This window comes from Nerophis ophidion, linkage group LG09, assembly GCF_033978795.1.
Source record: "Nerophis ophidion isolate RoL-2023_Sa linkage group LG09, RoL_Noph_v1.0, whole genome shotgun sequence".
NCBI lineage: Eukaryota > Metazoa > Chordata > Actinopteri > Syngnathiformes > Syngnathidae > Nerophis > Nerophis ophidion.
Window position 1 is genome coordinate 48,649,476 of NC_084619.1, and position 22,396 is coordinate 48,671,871.

A 22,396-nucleotide genomic window follows, 5' to 3' on the forward strand; every position below is an offset into this window, starting at 1 on the left:
AATAAGCAGATGAGGGATAATCCAGAATTATCCTAGTAAATGTGTCTAATTACATCTGAAACACTCACACTGCCGCCGCCTGGAACCGTCGCCTTTTCTTCTTTTTTTTTTTTCTTAGTCCTTCACTCTAACTTTCCTCATCCACAAATCTTTCATCCTCGCTCAAATTAATGGGGAAATCGTCGCTTTCTTGGTCCGAATAGCTCTTGCTGCTGGAGGCTATGATTATTAACAATGTGAGGATGTGAGGAGCCCTATTACCCGTGACGTCACACGCACATCGTCTGCTACTTCCGGTAAAGGCAAGGCTTTTTTATTAGTGACCAAAAGTTGCAAACTTTATCGTGGATGTTCTCTACTAAATCCTTTCAGTAAAAATATGGCAAAATCGCGAAATGATCAAGTATGACATATAGAATGGACCTGCTATCCCCGTTTGAATAACAAAATCTCATTTCAGTAGGTCTTTAATAATTCATTTTCTACTGCTTGTCCTTAATAATTTTGACAAAATAATAAAATGGAAAATGACACTATATGTGACGGCATACATCAGCAGCTAAATTAGGAGCTTTTTTTGCTTACTTACTGATAAAAGACAAGTTTTCTAGTATGTTAACTATTATATTTAAGGACAAACTTGCAATAAGAAACATGTTTAAGGTACCGTAAGATTTTTTGTTAAAATAAAGCCGATAATGCAATTTTTGTGGTCCCCTTTATTTACAAAAGTACCGAAAAGTATCGAAATAATGGTATCGGGACAACACTGCTTACAATTAATCCACCCTAAATCAGCTGGGATAGGCACTATCCTCTTTGTGACCCAGAATAGGACATGGACAATAGAGATTGGATGGATTTATGAAGTAAAATTATAAGAAAATAAAAAGAAAATGTGAATCTTGTATTCGTTTTGATTTTTATAATTGTTACCGCCAATAATAAATGGGTCATGTTTTGTGGTCATGTTCTGTTTGGTTTTGGACTCATTGTGCACTTTTGTTTGTTTTTGTCACCATGACAACTCATTAGTTTTCACCTGTCATGTCACGCACCTGATTCACTTGGACTCATGCACCTGTTAGTCACCACAGCACTGTTTAAGCCTGCTGTTGCCAGGCAGTCAGCCTGGCGACATCACCCTCTACACACCCTTGTTATTCATGCTGATGATCCATGCTGCTTTTTTCATACTCTTTTCTTGTTCCAAGTAAGTTTTCTTAATTCATGCCAAAGTTTGCAAGTTTTGTTTTATGTCCATAGTTTTGCCTTAGTGCAAGTTTTTGTTTTCATAGCCAAGTTTTGTACCTTCGCTGTGAGCTTCTTTCGTTTGTTGCTTTTTTCGAGTTAAGATTAAAAGATGTCTTTACCTTCACGCCACGTCCGGTCCAGTCGCTTTGCACCACGGGAAAACAAACCACACCATAGTCCACGCCTTGACAAAATGGAAGTTATTCTGTTTCACTGCCTAAACAAGATGTCCGAGAACACATTTAAAAGGATGGAGGGTATTAGAGTGTATTCATCATAAGCTTTAAGTAAGGGCAGGGGTCCATGAATGCTTTTTAAACCTTAAAAGAATGTTACAATCCGCTTGGAACGCACCGAGGGCAACAGGTGCTGCAGGAGCTCTATATATAGTGGGCAAGACAACAACTGGGACCCCTTTGGAAACATACCACAAGACTTAAACATTCTATTTATACATAAGTCATGCATCTGGCTTTTAACAATTACAGTTGCTGCGCAGTCAAATCACGGTGATAAATTAGGCTGCATGCGTTTTGTTATGTTAACAATTGTGGGTAGGGAAATGGTTTTTGGACAACCGTTTGATTGATTCCTGTTAGTGGTGTCACGATCGGTTCAAAATCATTAAAAAAAACAAGTAATTGATATGTGTCAACTTTCTCAGAGCCTCTTTATCCACTGAAGATTTTCTCTATGAGAAGCTCCAGTTTCGCAGAACCTGTCTGTGCTGACGGAACATCCGCTACTTTGTGCAAGATGGGAGAAGTGGAGGGTCATGTGGCTGGCGCTTTTTTCCGTTGATAGTTGAAAGATATCTACCCGTTCGTAACTGAACTTTGCTCTGGTGCAGGGGTAGGGAACCTATGGCTCTAGAGCCAGATGTGACTCTTTTGACGACTGCATCTGGCTCTCAGATAAATCTTAGCTGACTTTGCTTAACACGATAAGTAATTAATAATTCCGCTGGTATTCACAGTGTTAAAAATAACGTTCAAAATATAAAACATTCTCATGCATTTGAATCAATCCATCCGTTTCTATCGCACCTGTTCAAGAAGTTGCATTAATGGTCAAAAGTATTTTATTTATTATTAGTTACCTTCAGAATAACAATGTTATTAAAAAGAATAAGAGATGCACTTATTTTTTGGTGTAATCAGGGAAAGTCCAAATAAAAGAGGAGGCATAGAATTCTCTTGTCAGAGCGTGGTACGACATTGTACAAGGGTACAGGTCTACGGGTTTTTCCTCATTGAGCTAAAGTGAATCCTGTCTCTGTTTAATTCCTTGCTTCTTGTCTGTTTAATAGATGTCATCAGTGTTTGAGCCTGACAGTTTTATTCAGTGTTAAAAATATTATATGGCTCTCACGGAAATAAATTTTAAAATATTTGGCTTTCATGGCTCTCTCAGTCAAAAAGGTTCCCTACCCCTGCTCTGGTGTATCGACAAATTCTGAAGACAATAGCAGCCGTTCAAGATACCCAGAAGTTGCCCGTCGTGATTGATGGGATGAGTCAGGGTCATAGGCACTAAGACTGTAGCGATTCCTGAAATGAATCGCAAAACTGGATAGCATTTCGGAGAAGCTTTAGACTCTGCAAGGCGAAATTCCAATCAACTTGATCCCCATCCTGTCGATCCCTTAACCCCAACCGTGCCCCTTCCCTAAAGGACACCTGCTGATTCTTTTGAACTTTGTTGAGACTAAATTACAGACGTCTCCACAGCAATCAGCTTTGCTATCACAACGTCACAGGCTTACGAACACACACAAACTAATTATTGAATCTTTAAAATTGGATCTTGGGCCCAGAGAAGCCGGCGGCGTTTCTGGATGTTGTGGATAAATGGCTTTTGCTTTGCATAGTAGAGCTTTAACTTGCACTTACGGATGTAGTGACCAACTGTATTTAGTGACAGTGGTTTTCTGAAGTGTTCCTGAGCCCATGTGGTGATATCCTTTAGAGATTGATGTCGGTTTTTGATACAGTGCCGTCTGAAGGATCAAAGGTCACGGTCATTCAATGTTGGTTTCCGGCCATGACGCTTACGTGGAGTGATTTCTCCAGATTCTGTAAACCTTTTGATGATATTATGGACCATAGATGTTGAAATCCCTAAATTTCTTACAACTGCACTTTGAGAAACGTTGTTCTTAAACTTTTTTACTATTTGCTCACGCAGTTGTGGACAAAGGAGTGTACCTCGCCCCATCCTTTCTTGTGAAAGACTGAGCATCTTTTTGGGAAGCTGTTTTTATACCAAATCATGGCACCCACCTGTTCCCAGTTAGCCTGCACACCTGTGAGATGTTCCAAATAAGTGTTTGATCAGTATTCCCCCCCAACCCCGCCCACCTCAACCTCACCATGCTCTCTCAGGGAGAGCATGTCCCAAATTCCAAGCTGCTGTTTTGAGGCATGTTAAAATAAATAATGCACTTTGTGACTTCAATAATAAATATGGCAGTGCCATATTGGCATTTTTTTGCATAACTTCAGTTGATTTATTTTGGAAAACCTTGTTACATTGTTTAATGCATCCAGCGGGGCATCACAACAAAATTAAGCATAATAATGAGTTAATTCCACGACTGTATATATCGGTATCGGTTGATATCGGAATCGGTAATTAAGAATTGGACAATATCGGAATATTGGATTTCGGCAAAAAAGCCATTATCGGACATCTCTATTCGTTATGCGTATTTTTTCTCTGCCAGAAAAGAATAACTCGGATGAATGGCACTTAACATATGTGGTTCATCAATATACGTCCAATGATGTTTATATTATCTTTAACATCAGCGCGTAGGAGCGGTCTCACAGATGAACACCCGCTGCAATCCATCCTGAGAGTCTCACCAGCAGAGAACCTCAGCAAACATTTATGACGTTGTTGCCAAGTAACAAGCTTAGACAATGATGAATCATTTCCTTCGTAACAGAAACTATATTTGTTGGACTTGTATCATGCTGTGAGGCTTGAAACAACATACAGTAAGTGTTCACGAAGGGAGCGGGACCAGGCGAGCCCTGGGATCTCCTATCTAGGGACACACACAAAGCAGAAGAAATGCATAAGAAAAGCCAACGCTTTCAGCCTGATTTATTAAGCAAATTGCGGCCCCCCAGTCAAAAAAAGTTTGGACAACCATGCTCTAAGCATTTTTAAAAACCCATCGCCCCAAATGACCAACATTTTCTGTATAAGTTTTCTTGATGGATATTTAGCTCCCGAAAATTGTTTTTCTTTTTTGTTTTTCCAGTGGATGGGCAGGTTGGGAGGGTAAGAGGAGCCCAGGTTGCCCATTTTGCCCCGGGCCCCCACACTGCAAAAACTGATATCTAAAGGCCTACTGAAACCCACTACTACCGACCACGCAGTCTGATAGTTTATATATCAATGATGAAATATTAACATTGCAACACATGCCAATACGGCCTTTTTAGTTTACTAAATTACAATTTTAAATTTCGCGAGAAGTATCCTGTTGAAAACGTTGCGGTATGATGGCGCGTGCGCGTGACGTCACGTATTGTAGCGGACATTTTGATCCAGCACTGATCACAGCTATAAGTGGTCTGCTTTAATCGCATAATTACACAGTATTCTGGACATCTGTGTTGCTGAATCTTTTGCAATTTGTTCAATTAATAATGGAGACGTCAAAGAAGAAAGATGTAGTGGAGAAGCGGTGAGTTGCGGCCGCCTTTAGCAACACAAAAACAGCCGGTGTTTCCTTGTTTACATTCAGCTCTTACCGTGGACATGAGCGGAGGGTTTGCGTCGTTCCTCCTGCAGCTGTGGACTCTCTTGCCTCCTCCCACCGGCTGCCACCGACCGTCAGATCCTTACTCCATGGAGGGAAAAAAAAAAAAATTCAGCCCGGCTGCCTTGCCTCGTTGAAAAACGTGTCTTCCCTCAGAGACACTGACGGTCACCACACCCGTGGCCACACCACTCCGACTTTCAGGTACGACTATATAATCTCACTAAAACATTAGTAACACAATAAGCAGATAAGGGATATTCCAGAATCATCCTAGTAAATGTGTCTAATAACATCTGAATCACTACCACTGCCCTTGTCTTTTTTTTTTCTAGTCCTTCACTGTCACTTTCCTCATCCACAAATCTTTCATCCTCCTTCAAATTAATGGGGAAATCGTCCCTTTCTCGGTCCGAATCGCTCTTGCCGCTGGTGGCCATGATTGTAAACAATGTGAGGATGTGAGGAGCTCCACAACCCGTGACGTCACCCGCACATCGTCTGCTACTTCCGGTACAGGCAAGGCTTTTTTATTGGTGACCAAAATTTGCGAACTTTATCGTGGATGTTCTCTACTAAATTGACTGAAAGAGCACACACTTGGCGCAATGATGTCATGTTATCGATGGGAAAATGCAAGAAATGTAATGCCGAGCGCATATCATTATGTCAAGATAATGGCACTACCATTTACTGAATTTAAGAACATTTTTCAACATATTGAGAAAAAAGGTTACATATTAGTTTTTTTATATCAAGAAAAGTGCACTTGTTATTAGTGAGAACATACTTATTTTAAGGTATTTTTGAGTTCATTGAGGTTAGCTAATTTGACATGTTTTGGAAAGTCTTGACAGGCCAAATTTTCTTGTTCTTGCAGATAAATTTGCTTGGTTCAAGTAAAATACCCCTAACTTTTCTATTTTTTTTTCTTGTTTTTGAACACTTACTTTTTACAGTGCAAACACCTCGAAACGGGACTGACAACACGTAATGTTCAGAATATTTATCCCCCAAATTCTCATTCTGTTTTTTCTTCCGTTGAGGGTATTTTTTCAACAATAATTTATTCAAATTCTGTGCAAAAATAACATAATGTGGTAAGAACATGCAACCAAGTCATCGTCATCATCGGCGGTCACTCGAACGAGTATGACGATCCTCCTGGTAGGGGTGTATCCCTTTATGGACGATGCCTTTGTTTAATGTGGGGAGACTGGTGCACAGACAGTCACCATACGATCCTTGACAGAATTGGGTCAGGGTCCAGTGGTATGGAATCCAAGACGACTGGGGACCCTTTTCTGCTGCAGCCTTCCTCTAGGTCTTAAATCTACCGTCTTCCGCCTGCTCCGCCTTCAAAATCTTCACCGTATCCCTGGCTGGGGGGCAATCAGGTACAAGGCCTTTGCCAAGGGCCACCTGGGGTAACAGTATTAAAGGGGTTAACCTCCTAATGCCCCAAGACCCTATAGAGGAGACTCTACTGCCGGATGCACTTTAACGTCATGCCCAGACCAAAACACATCCTCAAAATTGCCTCCAGTCTTCGGCAGGCATCATCAACAGGATGAAGACTCACTTTGAAACTAAAAAAACGAGTGTTCCAAAATGTACTGAAACACGTTGTAGAACAAGCCTCAAATCAGTACTTTGTCCATTTTATGGGTAATTCTGTCTGTAGACATCATTTTAGGTCCAGGACTATGAAATAAGGGCCACTATTGTCAACATTAGAGGGACACTTTACGTTCTTGATGTTATTCAATTTCTTTTTCAATATCCTACCCTAACACCCTACTGTGCAATATTACCCTTCGAGTGCAATACATCCGACACAGATTGTTATTTATTACTCCGGTACTCTTGTCTTGTTCTGTATGTTGTACGGTATTTTGTATTTGTATGGTGTTTTGTATATTGTACAGGATTACTTATCATTTATATTGATAGTAGTCTGTTTATTTTAATTATTAGGTGTTTTTTTTTCTTTTTTACCTTATGTGTAATTTATTTCTACCCCACACTACCGCACCTTAAACTGGAGTCCTTAATCTCGTTATATGCAAATATAATGACAATAAAGTCCATTCTACTCTCTTCTATTCTATTATTCTTACTTATGTAGTCTTGTATTTGATTCAATTGTTTCTGTTTTCACTGTGATATTTTTAGGTTATCGTTTTTAAGCCACGTTTTTTTCATCTCATCTCAACTTTGTGATGAGTGGCAAGTCCTCCTCAAATAGAGTTGAATTGGTTGAGGGACGACGATAGCAAAAAAGAGGCTCTGCATTATATGCTTTGCTTGAAGATGACGCAAAGTATCTTTTATCATGTGTTATTTGTATGTTTGGGTTTTAAACGCTGGGAGCAACACTGTCCAATAAACCAGTTAATACACTGTAGAGGTTGCCCTCTAGTCGGTTCTTCGGACCAGCACACATTGCCAGGAGAGCCCGGAATTCAGGGTATAACACTGTTTTATTTTCATCAATTCGGCAAGGCTTTTGCTTTCCAGCAAAATGTATTTTTCTGAGCTCGTGTCTCTTTCTCTCTCTCTGAACCCCACTATAACTCCAACTGTGTGTCTAATGCCAGCTGCTGCTAATAAGAGCGACAGGTGATTAGATAACAAGGCCCACCTGGGCCATTCGCTCACCTGTCGCTGTCTTCGAGACCGGTTCTTGCACACCCCGTTCCACAGCAGGCCCGCAGGCCACGCCCCCCTCCACATACGCCAAAGAGCGGTGGTCGGCATTTTCCAACGAATCACGTGGATAATGACATCTAGATAACAATAAAGTAAAGGGCATCGATCCATTAAACACTTTGTTGTGCTTGTTTCCTGTTCCCTTCCTCTGGTCTACTAATGCAGTGATCATTGTTGTTGAAACCACTGCACCACACAGAATATGCGAATGTCATCCACATGAATCTGTCAAAAGGCACAATGTCCAGACTCTCCTCCAAGCGTCAGTTGAATAAACAGTTTGGCTGGCATGGTTGTTCACGTAAACACTCCTGATCTACTCGTCACATCATCGTCATACCAAGGCTGTGAGTCACAGGACTTCACTTGCTGCAGACAACTCTTTTAAAGGCAAGCCAGAGTCAGCTGTGATGAACAGGCAAATAGTGAGGGAGACTCTTTGGGGAAGGAGTGGCCATAGTGGGGGCCAGGGGGCTACATTTAACCCGCCAAGTTCAATAATTCTAACAATGTCACAGTTCAATTAAAAGTGGAACAGAGGAACCCAAGGATGCAGAGGGATTTGTGAGTAAATAGTTCTTTACTTAACAAAAGTAGCAATCACAACAATGATCCAAAAATAGAATATAACAAAAAGCGACATTGCGTAAAAAGAGAACACAACAAAACACCGTGACAAAAGGAACAAAAACTAATATACAAACTAACTAAACTTGGGTCGAAGTTGCAAGACGTGCAAACTAACAACGTACATACCAAGCTGGATGGCACTGGAAATAGTCAAGATGGTACGTAGCAGAAATATGATGAGCTTAGGAGTCTTCATATGAACAGAGTCAAGGAGTGGAATTGCCGAGTGCCATCCAGCTATAGAGGTGCTGCTTGAATGGTGTCGGGAAGATTGGACACAGCTGTGCACGTCTCACAACTCCACCCAAAGGGAAACACAGGAACTCTAGGGAGAAGACAACAATAAGAGCCAGGTCTGCTGCACCAACAAAGGTAAACTGAACACAAAAACCACAAGATGGCAGCAGGCGGTGACAAACAAGTTGCCATCTACCGAATATCATGATGGCCGCTACCTCAGTGTTTTTCAACATTTTCTGAGCCAAGGCACATTTTTTGCATTGAAAAAATTTGGAGGCACACCACTAGCAGAAATCATTAAAAAGCTAAACTCAGTTGTTGTCGTAATTGTTGGATATAAATTTAAACCATAATTAACCATGCATCAATACCGTCTCAACGTAGGTGTACTGTCACCACCTGTCACATCACACCGTGACTTATTTTGAATTTTTTGCTGTTTTCCTGTGTGTAGTGTTTTAGTTCATGTCTTGTGCCCCTATTTTGGTGAGTTTTTTTTTTTTTTGGTATTTTCCTGTAGCAGTTTCACACTGGAGTGATTTCTGAATTGAATCGCAAAATGGATCTCATCTTGGAAAAATTTGCAGAGAAGGAATTGTTAATGGGAATTGGAGAAATCCAGCATGGACAAACAGAGGAGATAAGTCACTATTTTTGTCTTCTTGAAGAAAAACAACTTATTCTACGATTTGGACTCCCCTGAATGGCCTTGACACAGGAACAGGCTGTTCTGAAAAAAATCTCCCGAGGACTCCTCAAAGATAGACGCTTTTGACCTTCCTTTTTGTCAACAACACCTTGAGTCGAACTTTGATCGGCCTCAGTCATACAAAAACATTCATCATCTCTCCCAAGTTAACTGGGCATATATGCACACATGACCCCCACCCTTGAAATCAACGCCTTCACCACTGCTTGATTCCTCTGGGGCTGTGGATGGATGAGCAGCGCTATACAGCGGCAGCGAGTCTCCTCAAACCCACCCACTTCCTCTGTTGCAAGTTGGTGTGATATACATACCATGTCTAAATGTGTGCGATGCTATGTGAGTTTTTTTCCTTGGACTCAGTCTGGACCCCTCCTGAGGGTCTAGCCTTAGACTGATATTTTTTTCCGTTGGCGGTCTCGTCTTGTCCTCCCCTGTAAAGTATGTCTGCTCTTAGCGGGACTTGTACCAAAAAAATCAATCTCATTGTACTTGTGCAATGACAATAAAGATCTATTCTATTCTATTCTTGTGTTTTGCATGATTTATAGGCAATAAATCATCCCCTACCTCACACTTTTGTCCAGAGTTGTCCCTCTGCATCCCGGGAGAACGACCCCGCAGTAAGATGCGACCCGCACGTGACAAATATTGTACCATTATACTGTACAACACGACAATACGTGCTCCAATACTCCTGCATTTGATACCACAATGTACAGAAAGATACTAAGTGCCTGATTTACTAAAATCCAAATACCACGCGTTAGACAGCGTGTGCAAACAATTGCATGTGATCTGTGTGTGCAATTGAAAAGACCGCCCTATTTGAAATGCGTACATGCGGGGACTTTTGATTATTTTTCTGGACAATCTTGTTATCATGCTCCAACCTGTGTGCGATGTGTCAAACAAGCAGGACACATCTGTGATATGCAACACCTTTTTCGCCATCTCGACAACAGAAACATATACACACTGACACTTAATTCTGTGCGTGAGGCTGTGGATCGCATCATCGCCGCATTCTTGCGTCTGGAATGACTGAAACGTGAGAAAATGCACACACAAAAAAAAAAATATGGGAACATTTCTGGAAATACCTTTTTAAATCTTAGGAAGAGTATCACACCCTAAAAACATTAGCATATATGTCTTAATGCAAAATTTTCTACGGACATTCAACTGAAAATGCCTTCGATTATTTGAATAAAACACATTTTTGTTTGGTTAAAGAGCAATTTACACAAAAAAATGTTGATATTTATAAAAATTACTATTTATAATACAAATAAAGCACATTAAACACAAGGTTGGCCTTTTCTTTTATTTTAGTCCTTTATAACAGGTAAACATGGTAGGCTATAGGCTACTTGGAGTTAGCGGCTACACAACAGCTAAGCACACAATAGCACACAAACTAGACCTATGTAATAGGTTTCCTTAGCATTATTATAACAGCACATTTGTCAACACAAGAAAGTATCAAATACAAAACCTGTTTCCATTTGACGAAGGGAAATTGCGTTAGAGGTAAATAAAAAGGAATACAAGGATTTGCAAATCCTTTTCCATATTCAATTGAATGCACTACAAAGACAAGATATTTGATGTTCAAACTCATAAACTTAATTTCTTTTTTGCAAATAATAATTAACTTAGAATTTCATGGCTGCAACACATACCAAAGTAGTTGGGAAAGGGCATGTTCACCACTGTGTTGCATCACCTTTTCATTTACCAATATTTAATAAACGTTTGGGGACTGAGGAAACTAATTGTTGAAGCTTTGAAAGTGGAATTCTTTACCATTTTTGTTTTACGTAGAGCTTCAGTCCGGGGTCTCCGCTGTCGTATTTTACCTTTCATAATGCGCCACACATTTTCAATCGGAGACAGGTCTGGACTGCAGGCGGGCCAGGAAAGTACCCGCACTCTTTTTTTAACGAAGCCACACTGTTCTAACACGTGCTGAATGTGGCTTGGCATTGTCTTGCTGAAATAAGCAGGGGCGTCCATGAAAAAGAGGGCAGCATATGTTGTTCCAAAACCTGTATGTACCTTTCAGCATTAATGGTGTCTTCACAGATGTGTAAGTTACCCATGCCTTGGGCACTAATGCACCCCCATACCATCCCAGATGTTGGCTTTTGAACTTTGCGTCAATAACAGCCTGGATGGTTCGCGTCCCCTTTGGTCCGGATGGAACAAAGTTGAATATTTCCAAAAATAATTTGAAATGTGGACTCGTCCGACCACAGAACACTTTTCCATTTTGCGTCAGTCCATCTTAGATGATCTTGGGCCCAGAGAAGCCGGCGGCGTTTCTGGATGTTGTGGATAAATGGCTTTTGCTTTGCATAGTAGAGCTTTAACTTGCACTTACAGATGTAGCGATGAACTGTATTTAGTGACAGTGGTTTTCTAAAGTGTTTCTGAGCCCATGTGGTGATATCCTTTAGAGATTGATGTCAGTTTTTGATACAGTGGCGTCTGAGGGATCGAAGGTCACGGTCATTCAATGTTGGTTTCCGGCCATGTCGCTCAAGTGGAGTGATTTCTCAAGATTCTCTGAACATTTTGATGATATTATGGACCGTAGATGTTGAAATGCCTAAATTTCTTGCAATTGCACTTTGAGAAACGTTGTTCTTAAACTTTTTGACTCTTTGCTCACGCAGCTGTGGAAAAAGGGGTGTACCTCGCCCCATTCTTAATTGTGAAAGACTGAGCATATTTTGGGAAGCTGTTTTATACCCAATCATGGCACCCACCTGTTCCCAATTAGCCTGCACAGCTGTGGGATGTTCCAAATAAGTGTTTGATGATCATTCCTCAACTTTATCAGTATTTATTGCCACCTTTCCCAACTTCTTTGTCGCGTGTTGCTGGCATTAAATTCTAAAGTTAATGATTATTTACAAAAAAAAAAAGTGCTTATCAGTTTGAACATCAAATATCTTTGTAGCATATTCAACTGAATACGGGTTGAAAATGATTTGCAAATCATTGTATTCTGTTTATATTTACATCCAACACAATTTCCCAACTCATATGGACACGGGGTTTGTATGTATAGTCGCATATTACTTACAAATACAAAATCTCCAAGGGAGAAACTTATCGGAAAGTATCCAGTAACAAACGTGTCCACATCATTCAACTTTCTGCGTCATGAATTAATGTGGACACGAGGTGTTGCCAGAAATAAACAATTACCACTCCCCTACAACTTAAAGGCAGCCTAACTTTACTCAAGATGATTAATAATAAATAGGTTAGTGTTTTTCATACCTACCGGTGTTGTTATGTACAGAGAAGGGAAGGAAGCGACAACCAAGGCAGAACTTCGGTTTATGAGGTTTATTTAAACCTTTGATGGTTACCTGGCGTGTGTATGCTACCCAAAGTGAATGGGTGTAGGCTATGTGTATAATTAATAGTGTAAATGTTACCAGGAGTTGTTGTCTGTGAGTGTTGGATGTATCCTTTGTTGAATCAAGGGGGGGCAAGGCGAAGAGGCAAACGATTGAGGGTAGGAGCGAGGCAGCATAGTCTGTGTCTGAGCAGGAGTCGAGGATCGAGGAAAGCAGTCAGGAATCCGGATGGATGTTGAGAGCTAAAACACGATCACAGATGACAGGGAAGTCACTGCAGAAGGCGCAAGGAACATGAACAAGGGAGACACGGAGAGAGCACAAAGCAGGCGAACAAAGCACAGGGGAGGGAATGCCAGACGTGATGCTTACTAGGAAAATGAGCGACGTTCTGGCAAAGGCTCTTCAGGTCTGCTGGTCTTTATGCCGCTCGCGCTCATCATGTCCAGGTGCGTTGATTAGTGATTGTCTGCAGGCTTGTTGCTGCGTGGGCCTGCTGCGCTCAGCGCGAGCAGGGGCGTATCTGAGTGTGCTGCCAGCGGGCTCAAACGCAGGTTTGAGCCCGCGCCGTGACAGGTGTTCGCTGTCTGACTAATTTCACTTGATCAATCCTTTTCTAAAAATATTCTGTACTAAAAAAATAGTAAAAAGTATGTATAGGTTGGTTGATATCGTGTCACATTATATCATTATTGAAATCACCAATAGCATTGCATCAGAACTTTAAAACATTGTATCAATACACCTCTAGTAGTGGTGGCCCAGGGCGCTTTAGCTCATGGGCTGGTGCTGCTCAACTTCGGAGCGTGAATGTATGTGCCGGTTCGAGCCCAGCTGACCCTTGTTACTGCAGCGTGGGATCGATAGTTTCCACAGTGCATGTTCATAACCTCCTGTTTGTGCATGTCTGGTTGCAGATAGAAGCTGTAGTGTTTATGGGACTTCTGTGCCGGTTGTGCAAGACGATGGAGATCATAATTGTCTATCTTTCTATTTTGACAGTAAACAATACTTTCACAGAAGTACAAATATATGTTTTGTCATTGAACTCTCCCGAGTTGTTCTAGAATAGGATAGGATAGATCTTTATTGTCATTGCACAAGTACATTGAAATTTCATTTTCGGCTACAATGGAGCCTCATATGGTTCCTACCGATGATTTATGAATTTTAAAGATGAACAAATGTGTCGCTTTGAAGGCAGTTAACATTCTTTCTTTAAATACCTATTAGTCAATCATTTTGTATTGTTTAGATTTGTGTGACACTAAAAATTGGCCCTAGTGTGTGAATGTAAGTGTGAATGTTGTCTGCGATAAAGTGGCGACTTGTCCAGGGTGTACCCCGCCTTCCGCCCAATTGTAGCTGAGATAGGCGCCAGCGGCCCCCGTGACCCCAAACGGAAAAAGCGGTAGAAAATGGATGGATGGATGGATGGATAGATTTGTGTGTGGGGCAGCACGGTGAAACAGGGGTTAGTGCATGTGCCTCACAATAAGAGTAGTCCTGAATTCAATCCCGGGCTCTGGATCTTTCTGTGTGGAGTTTGCATGTTCTCTCATGACTGCGTGAGTTCCCTCCGGGTACTCCGGTTTCCTCCCACTTCCAAAGACATGCACCTGGGGATAGGTTGATTGGCAGCACTAAAATTGGCCCTAGTGTGTGAATGTGAGTGTGAATACTGTCTGTCTATAAGTAGTGATGAGATGGTGACTTGTTAAGGGTGTACACTGCCTTTCGCCCGAATGCAACTAGGATGCAGATAGGCTCCAACACCCCCACGCGATCCCAACAGGTACAAGCGGTAGTAAATGGATGGATGGATAGATTTGTATGCGGAACAAATACACACTACTGTACACTGTAATGGTTTGATTTGTAGTTTAAGATTTTTTCATCCGTAAGGATGAAGAAATGCTTCCTCAATTCCTGTTTATTTTAGTTAGTTAATTATTTATTTGGTCAGTGGTCGACAAAATAAATTTCCTCAGTTATTCTTAAAACCAGGGGAGACAGGACCTTCTAAGCTCTAGAACACTCTACGCCTCCATGTTCGAACTGCTCCCACAGTGGAGTGTTTTAAGTCTCGTCTTAAGACCCACTTTTATTCTTTGGCTTTTAAAGCTACGCGGGTTGTGCGGTCCTCTGTTTTTCGCTGTGTTTTTTAAAATGTTGATTTCTATTTACTGTTTTGATTGGTTTTACCCTTTAAAAACATTTTTAATCATATTTATTATTATATTGTTTTTATATTTATTTATTTTTTGTTTTTATTCAGTCGTTGGTGGAGCTAAGGATAATATTTGAATATTGTTTTAATACTGCTGTGCAGCAGTTTGGAAACATTTTTGTTGTTTAAATGTGCTATATAAATATAGTGGATTGGATTGGATTGGAAACACGTTGTTAATTGATGAGTTCATTCATGATGGACATGTTAAAAAGCATAAATAGCGCTGATGACGTTAAAAAGCACTGCGAGTTTAGATCCGCAATGTACAAAACAATGAGATGAAGGGATGTTTCCCTCTGCTGGCCATTTTGTACCACTGCAGCCACATGATAAACGTCATTAGAAACTATTACTGTAAATTCCGCACTATAAGCCGCTATTTTTTCCCCCTAAATTTCTAACCCTGCGGCTTATAAAACGTAGCAGCTAATTTATGGATTTTTCTTCGCCAAGAACTATGACGTTTTAAAAAAAAAGTAAAATCACTGAGAGGGTGTTTTATTGTTTGTAGCATGTTACACGGCTCGAAAGATGGCCAATTCTTTCATTGTGCGACACATTTATTTTTCAGGATCAAGCTGCAAGACGATTAAAACAGCGTTACAACCGAAGCTTGAAGCATCTTTTTTTCATATCACATACTGACAGATTTCACCTACAAAATACTGCTTGCTTCTTTGTTTTGTCTTGTCTTAACTTTCTTGTTGCCTCTTTTTGCACAGCTCTCCAAATCTAAACATTGGAACTATTTAACTGGCCTCGACAAAATTGACAATATCTTGGGTTTGGGGGAACCTGCTGTTGTGGCGAAGCGGTTGTTTCTGGAACACATGACGGACTCTTGGGCGAAGAAGGAGTGTCCCGTGCCTGGCGACCCTTTTCTGTCGAGGACGTGAAGATATCCACCTATTCGGAATTATGACAACAGGACATCTGCTGATTGGAGTAAGCTTTGCTCTGGTTTGTCAGCAAATTGGAAGTTGCTGGCAGTCTTCAAAGTACCCTAAAGCTGCCACAAATGATTGGAGGATGCGGGAAGAACTGTGGATTACATCGGACTGTCTACCCCGCAGTTTTTGAGGACCAGTGATAGACAGTTTAGAGTCAAAAGCAAATTTTATTTTCACCCGCATAAAAAAAATTCTAACTTGGATTGTTTCCCTGGCTTCGAGACTCTCCCGAATAACAGCGCAGTGAAGACACAACAAACTCCCTTCTTGTCTCTCATGGACACACACCTGTTGTTTACTTGGCACTAGCAAATGCAATACATCAAGGCCGCGGAACAGAGACACACTACGAGCTTACTTACACACACACACACACAAAAATATACGCCACACATATACACCCCCCCCCCCCCCCCCCCCAACCCAACGCCCTCGACGCAAATCCCATAGGGGTGATGAATGGATGGTCAGCGCCTGAGAGCTGCGGCCTACCACCATGACCTTGAACTACCTTCCCTCTGTTGCTAGATATTAGATTAGATTAGATTAGATAGTACTTTATTTATTCCGTCAGGAGAGTTCCTTCAGGAAAATTACAATTTTCAGCACAATCCCATTCAAGATCAGACAAACATTACAGGGAGACAGAACAGGATCGCTGACGGGTCTGCCGGCTTCCAGCGCCCCTTACAAAAAAGATGACATACAGGTAAACATGGAGGGGGAGAAAAGAATAGAAGATTAAAATAAAAATAAAAAAAATGGTCTTAGCCTGGGCCCTGTAGTGGGGGTCCAGACTGAGGCCAAGGGGAAAAAAAAAACAACAACTCATAGCCATAGTACACATCCCTCTTCCATGTGTGTAAGAGGGAAACATCAAACATCAAAGAACACAGAGGACATTAAAGACATTAAAGCAGCAGATACAACCAGACACTTCTACATACAGCTATGAATAAAAAGTAAAATAAACATATACACTGTGGTGGCCTCTGCGGTGTTCCACGCCATTGTCCGCTGGGGTGGAGGGAGCATGGCCAGAGACAGAATCAGACCCAACAAAGCAACCAAGACAGCCGACTCCACTCTCGGCCAGTGTCCAGTCCGCATGGATGAGCGAGGATATGTCCAAGGTGACTGAGGTGTCCGACACCTGCTCACCCAGTCGAGACACCGCGAAGCCTCTCCGTCCCAGCGCTCAGTGCTAGCTGCGCAGCCCTGTCCCCTCATCCGCATCTCCTCCAGTCCCTCCAAACAGACTCCGGTGTAGCAGAGACCCAGCAGCTGGTCTCCATGGCCAAAAGGCTCCCGGGAGGCAGATCCAAAAGTCCACAAAAAAAGCACCACAGAGGTCACGAAAGTGCCACCCCTTGTCACACAGTCCCAAAGGGTCCCGGACCAAAATGCAAAAAAATATAATAACACATGAAAACAAGAGGGAAACACAAAAGGATGACACAAGAGCACAGAGCTCCTGCGTACAGCAGCCACTACAGCAGCGCCATCTTGGAAAAAAATAAAATAAAATCTCGAGATATCTCGAGATGTACGTTGTAACATGTATATGTACTTTGCTATGGAGGGTTTTTCCCACTCCAGACTGGGCCCCCTTAGGAGCCCAGTCTGGATTGTATTTTTTTACTCATCCTTCCCCAGTGTTTACCTTTATCCCATCTTTTACGGGGCGCCTTATGGTGACCCATCAGCGTTTTTGTTCTGTAACCCTGTACACTCTTTGTTTGTCTAATCTTGATCAGGTTTCTGCTGAAAACAAAGTTTCGTTGTACTTGTGCAATGACAAAAAAGACCTATCCTATCCTATTAGGGCTGGGCAATATATCGATATACACGATATATTGCGGTTTGGTCTCTGTGCGATATAGAAATTGACTATATCGTGATATTCGAGTATACGTTCTCACGCAGTTGATGCGCGCGCTCTGAGGTCCGAAAGCCAGCTCCAGCTCGTGGTGCCCAAGACCAGACTTAAGACCAGGGGAGACAGGGTCTTCTCTGTGGTCGGCCCTAAGCTCTGGAACACTCTGCCGCTCCATGTTCAAACTGCTTCCACAGTGGAGTGTTTTAAGTCTCGTCTTAAGACCCACTTTTATTCTTTGGCTTTTAACACTACGTGAGTTGTGTGGTCCTCTGTCCTCTGTTGTCCTCTGTGTTTTTTATACACTTTTATTTTTATTTTACTGTTTTAATTGATTTTACCCTTTAAAATAGTTTTTAATCATATTTGTTTTTATATTGTTTTTATTGGTTTTATTTTTATTCATTTTTTGTTTTATTCAGTCATTGGTGGAGCATAATATTGTTTTTAACATGGCTGTGCAGCACTTTGGAAACGTTATTGTTGTTTAAATGTGCTATATAAATAAAGTGGATTGGATTGGATTGCTTTTAGCTGCGGGCATTACACTAAAGGTTCTCCCTACTCTTTCCTGTGTCTCCTTCTCACAGTCAAGCGTACCTTCTTACATACGTCCCATACTGTCACATCATACGTCACATACATATATGCCCTCGCTTAGCAGAGAGGTAGCAGAATGGGGAACGTTAGCTGTGATGCTAGCGGAGCTGTGCGAGTGGTAACACGAAAGAAAGAAGGTGCGAATGAAGAAAGAAGTAATTTCAAGAAAAACAGCAGGGGGTCAATCATCTGGTGGTGGTTTGGCTTCAAGTGGGAATATGTTGAATAGACAACCATAATAAGTCAAGCATGCGGCACAAGCGTTTCTATAAAAAGTAGCATTATTGCTAATATGTAGCATCTTTTAAAAAGTCACCTACTAGAGAATGAAGAGTGCTTCAAACTGCATTTCAACATCTCCGTTCGGTGCCACACCATCAAAATGCCGAGGCAAACATTTCCACATAAACACCTTATGAAAAAAATAGAATTTAATAACGTCCGTAGTAACCTATCTACCACATAGCGTAGGAAGAACACTATTTGATTTCCTATTACGTAGCTCATTTTTAATTGACACTTAAAATGTCTCTGACAATCTTGCAGTTTCTGTTTTGAAATTACATGAATGTTTGTGTCATTGCTTAATAACTGTTTGATACAGTTTTGGTCAATTGACTTAGTTGTGATTTCCTGCTCTGCATGAAAGTTTAAAAGTAGCATATAGCAGTGGGAGCAATTTAGATGTTATTAGACACATTTACTAGGATAATTCTGGAAAATCCCTTATCTGCTTATTGTGTTACTAGTGTTTTAGTGAGATTATAAAGTCATACCTGAAAGTCGGAGGGCTGCGGTTACCGCCAGTGTCTCCGAGGGAAGCCATTGGAAGAGCAAAGAAAGTCACAGCTGCCTTTTTGACAGCTGCTGCAGGAGGATGCAAATTCTGCTCAAGTCTCCGCTAAGAGCCGAGTAATATCACAATTTTCTCATCCCAAAACTTTCTGGTTGAATTGTGGTAGAGAAACATGTTCGCTTGACCGCTCTGTTCCATAGTAAAGCTTCACAACAAACAAAGAAACACCGGCAGTGTTTGTTTTGCTAAGGGCAGCTGCAATCCACCGCTTTCCACCAACAGCATTCTTCTTTATAGTCTCCAATATTAATTTAACAAATTGCAAACGATTCAGCAACACAGAAGTCCAGAATACTGTGTAATTATGCGATAAAAACAGACTACTTTTAGCCGTGTTCGGTGCTGGGAGAACATGTCCGCTACCACCCGAGACGTCACGCGCACGCGTCATCATTCCGCGACGTTTTCAACAGGATACCTCGCGGGAAATTTAAAATTGCAATTTAGTAAACTAAACCGGCCGTATTGGCATGTGTTGCAATGTTAATATTTCATCATTGATATATAAACTATCAGACTGCGTGGCCGGTAGTAGTGGGTTTCAGTAGGTCTTTGTGCAGTATGAAGAAGAATGTTTTAATGTAGACACATAGAATCATCAAACTGCTGTGATTTTATGTGTCAAATGTTCATTCAAGTCCAAGGCAAATTATCGAGATATATATCGTGTATATATATATGGCCTAAAAATATTGAGATATTATAAAAAGGCCATATCGCCCAGCCCTAATATATATATACAAAACCCCTTTTTACTGTTTTTATCTACCTTTGAATCACGTTTTAATCACTGTTTAATAATCTATGGATTGTATTTATCTCGTACATCATTTTATCATTACTTGGACTCAGCCTACTGTCCCATTTGCGACTGTACATCTACGGCCTTAACACACACTAACTGTGGATTGTATTTATCTCTTATATCAATTTTATCATTACTTGGAACTAAAGTTAACTGTATTTTTGCTTCGTCACCGTGGTTACCGTCGGACCAACGTCTGCCATCTTAGAAAAAAAACCTGAATGTGACTCGCTTTTCACTCGTAAAATTCACAAAACAGACCTTAGCTTAGAGGTCGGGTGCATTGTGAGCTGGGCGGCAGCCGAAGGCAGGGCACTTGGCGGTCCGATCCTCGGCTACAGAAGCTAGCTCTTGGGACGTGGAACGTCACCTCACTGGGGGGGAAGGAGCCTGAGCTAGTCCGCGAGGTAGAGAAGTTCCGGCTGGATATAGTCGGACTCACCTCGACGCACAGCAAGGGCTCTGGAACCAGTTCTCTCGAGAGGGACTGGACCCTCTTCCACTCTGGCGTTGCCGGCAGTGAGAGGCGACGGGCTGGGGTGGCAATTCTCATTGCCCCCTGGCTCAAAGCCTGCACGTTTGAGTTCAACCCAGTGGACGAGAGGGTAGCTTCCCTTCGCCTTCGGGTGGGGGGACGGGTCCTGACTGTTGTTTGTGCTTACGCACCAAACAGCAGTTCAGAATACCCACCCTTTTTGGGAACACTCGAGGGAGTACTGGAAAGTGCTCCCCCAGGTGATTCCCTTGTCCTACTGGGGGACTTCAACGCTCATGTTGGCAACGACAGTGAAACCTGGAGAGGCGTGATTGGGAAGAATGGTCGCCCGGATCTAAACCCGAGTGGTGTTTTGTTATTGGACTTTTGTGCTCGTCACGGATTGTCCATAACAAACACCATGTTCAAACATAAGGGTGTCCATATGTGCACTTGGCACCAGGACACCCTAGGCCGCAGTTCCATGATCGACTTTGTAGTTGTGTCATCGGATTTGCGGCCTTATGTTTTGGACACTCGGGTGAAGAGAGGGGCGGAGCTTTCTACCGATCACCACCTGGTGGTGAGTTGGCTGCGATGGTGGGGGAGGATGCCGGACAGACCTGGCAGGCCCAAACGCATTGTGAGGGTCTGCTGGGAATGTCTGGCAGAGGCTCCTGTCAGAGAGAGTTTCAATTCACACCTCCGGGAGAACTTTGAACATGTCACGAGGGAGGTGCGGGACATTGAGTCCGAGTGGACCATGTTCCGAACCTCTATTGTCGAGGCGGCTGATTGGAGCTGTGGCCGCAAGGTTGTTGGTGCCTGTCGTGGCGGTAATCCCATAACCCGTTGGTGGACACCAGCAGTGAGGGATGCCGTCAAGCTGAAGAAGGAGTCCTATCGGGTTCTTTTGGCTCATAGGACTCCGGAGGCAGTGGACGGGTACCGACGGGCCAAGCGGTGTGCAGCTTTAGCGGTCGCGGAGGCAAAAACTCGGACATGGGAAGAGTTCGGGGAAACCATGGAAAACGACTTCCGGACGGCTTCGAAGCGATTCTGGACCACCATACGCCGCCTCAGGAAGGGGAAGCAGTGCACTATCAACACCGTGTATGGTGCGGATGGTGTTCTGCTGACTTCGACTGTGGATGTTGTGGATAGGTGGAGGGAATACTTCGAAGACCTCCTCAATCCCACCAACACGTCTTCCTTTGAGGAAGCGGTGCCTGGGGAAGCTGCAGTGGACTCTCCTATTTCTGGGGCTGAGGTCGCTGAGGTAGTTAAAAAGCTCCTCGGCGGCAAGGCCCCGGGGGTGGATGAGATCCGCCCGGAGTTCCTTAAGGCTCTGGATGCTGTGGGGCTGTCTTGGTTGACAAGACTCTGCAGCATCGCGTGGACATCGGGGGCGGTACCTCTGGATTGGCAGACCGGGGTGGTGGTCCCTCTCTTTAAGAAGGGGGACCGGAGGGTGTGTTCCAACTATCGTGGGATCACACTCCTCAGCCTTCCCGGTAAGGTTTATTCAGGTGTACTGGAGAGGAGGCTTCGCCGGATAGTCGAACCTCGGATTCAGGAGGAACAGTGTGGTTTTCGTCCTGGTCGTGGAACTGTGGACCAGCTCTATACTCTCGGCAGGGTTCTTGAGGGTGCATGGGAGTTTGCCCAACCAGTCTACATGTGCTTTGTGGACTTGGAGAAGGCATTCGACCGTGTCCCTCGGGGAGTCCTGTGGGGAGTGCTCAGAGAGTATGGGGTACCGGACTGTCTTATTGTGGCAGTCCGCTCCCTGTACGATCAGTGTCAGAGCTTGGTCCGCATTGCTGGCAGTAAGTCGGACACGTTTCCAGTGAGAGTTGGACTCCGCCAAGGCTGTCCTTTGTCTCCGATTCTGTTCATAACTTTTA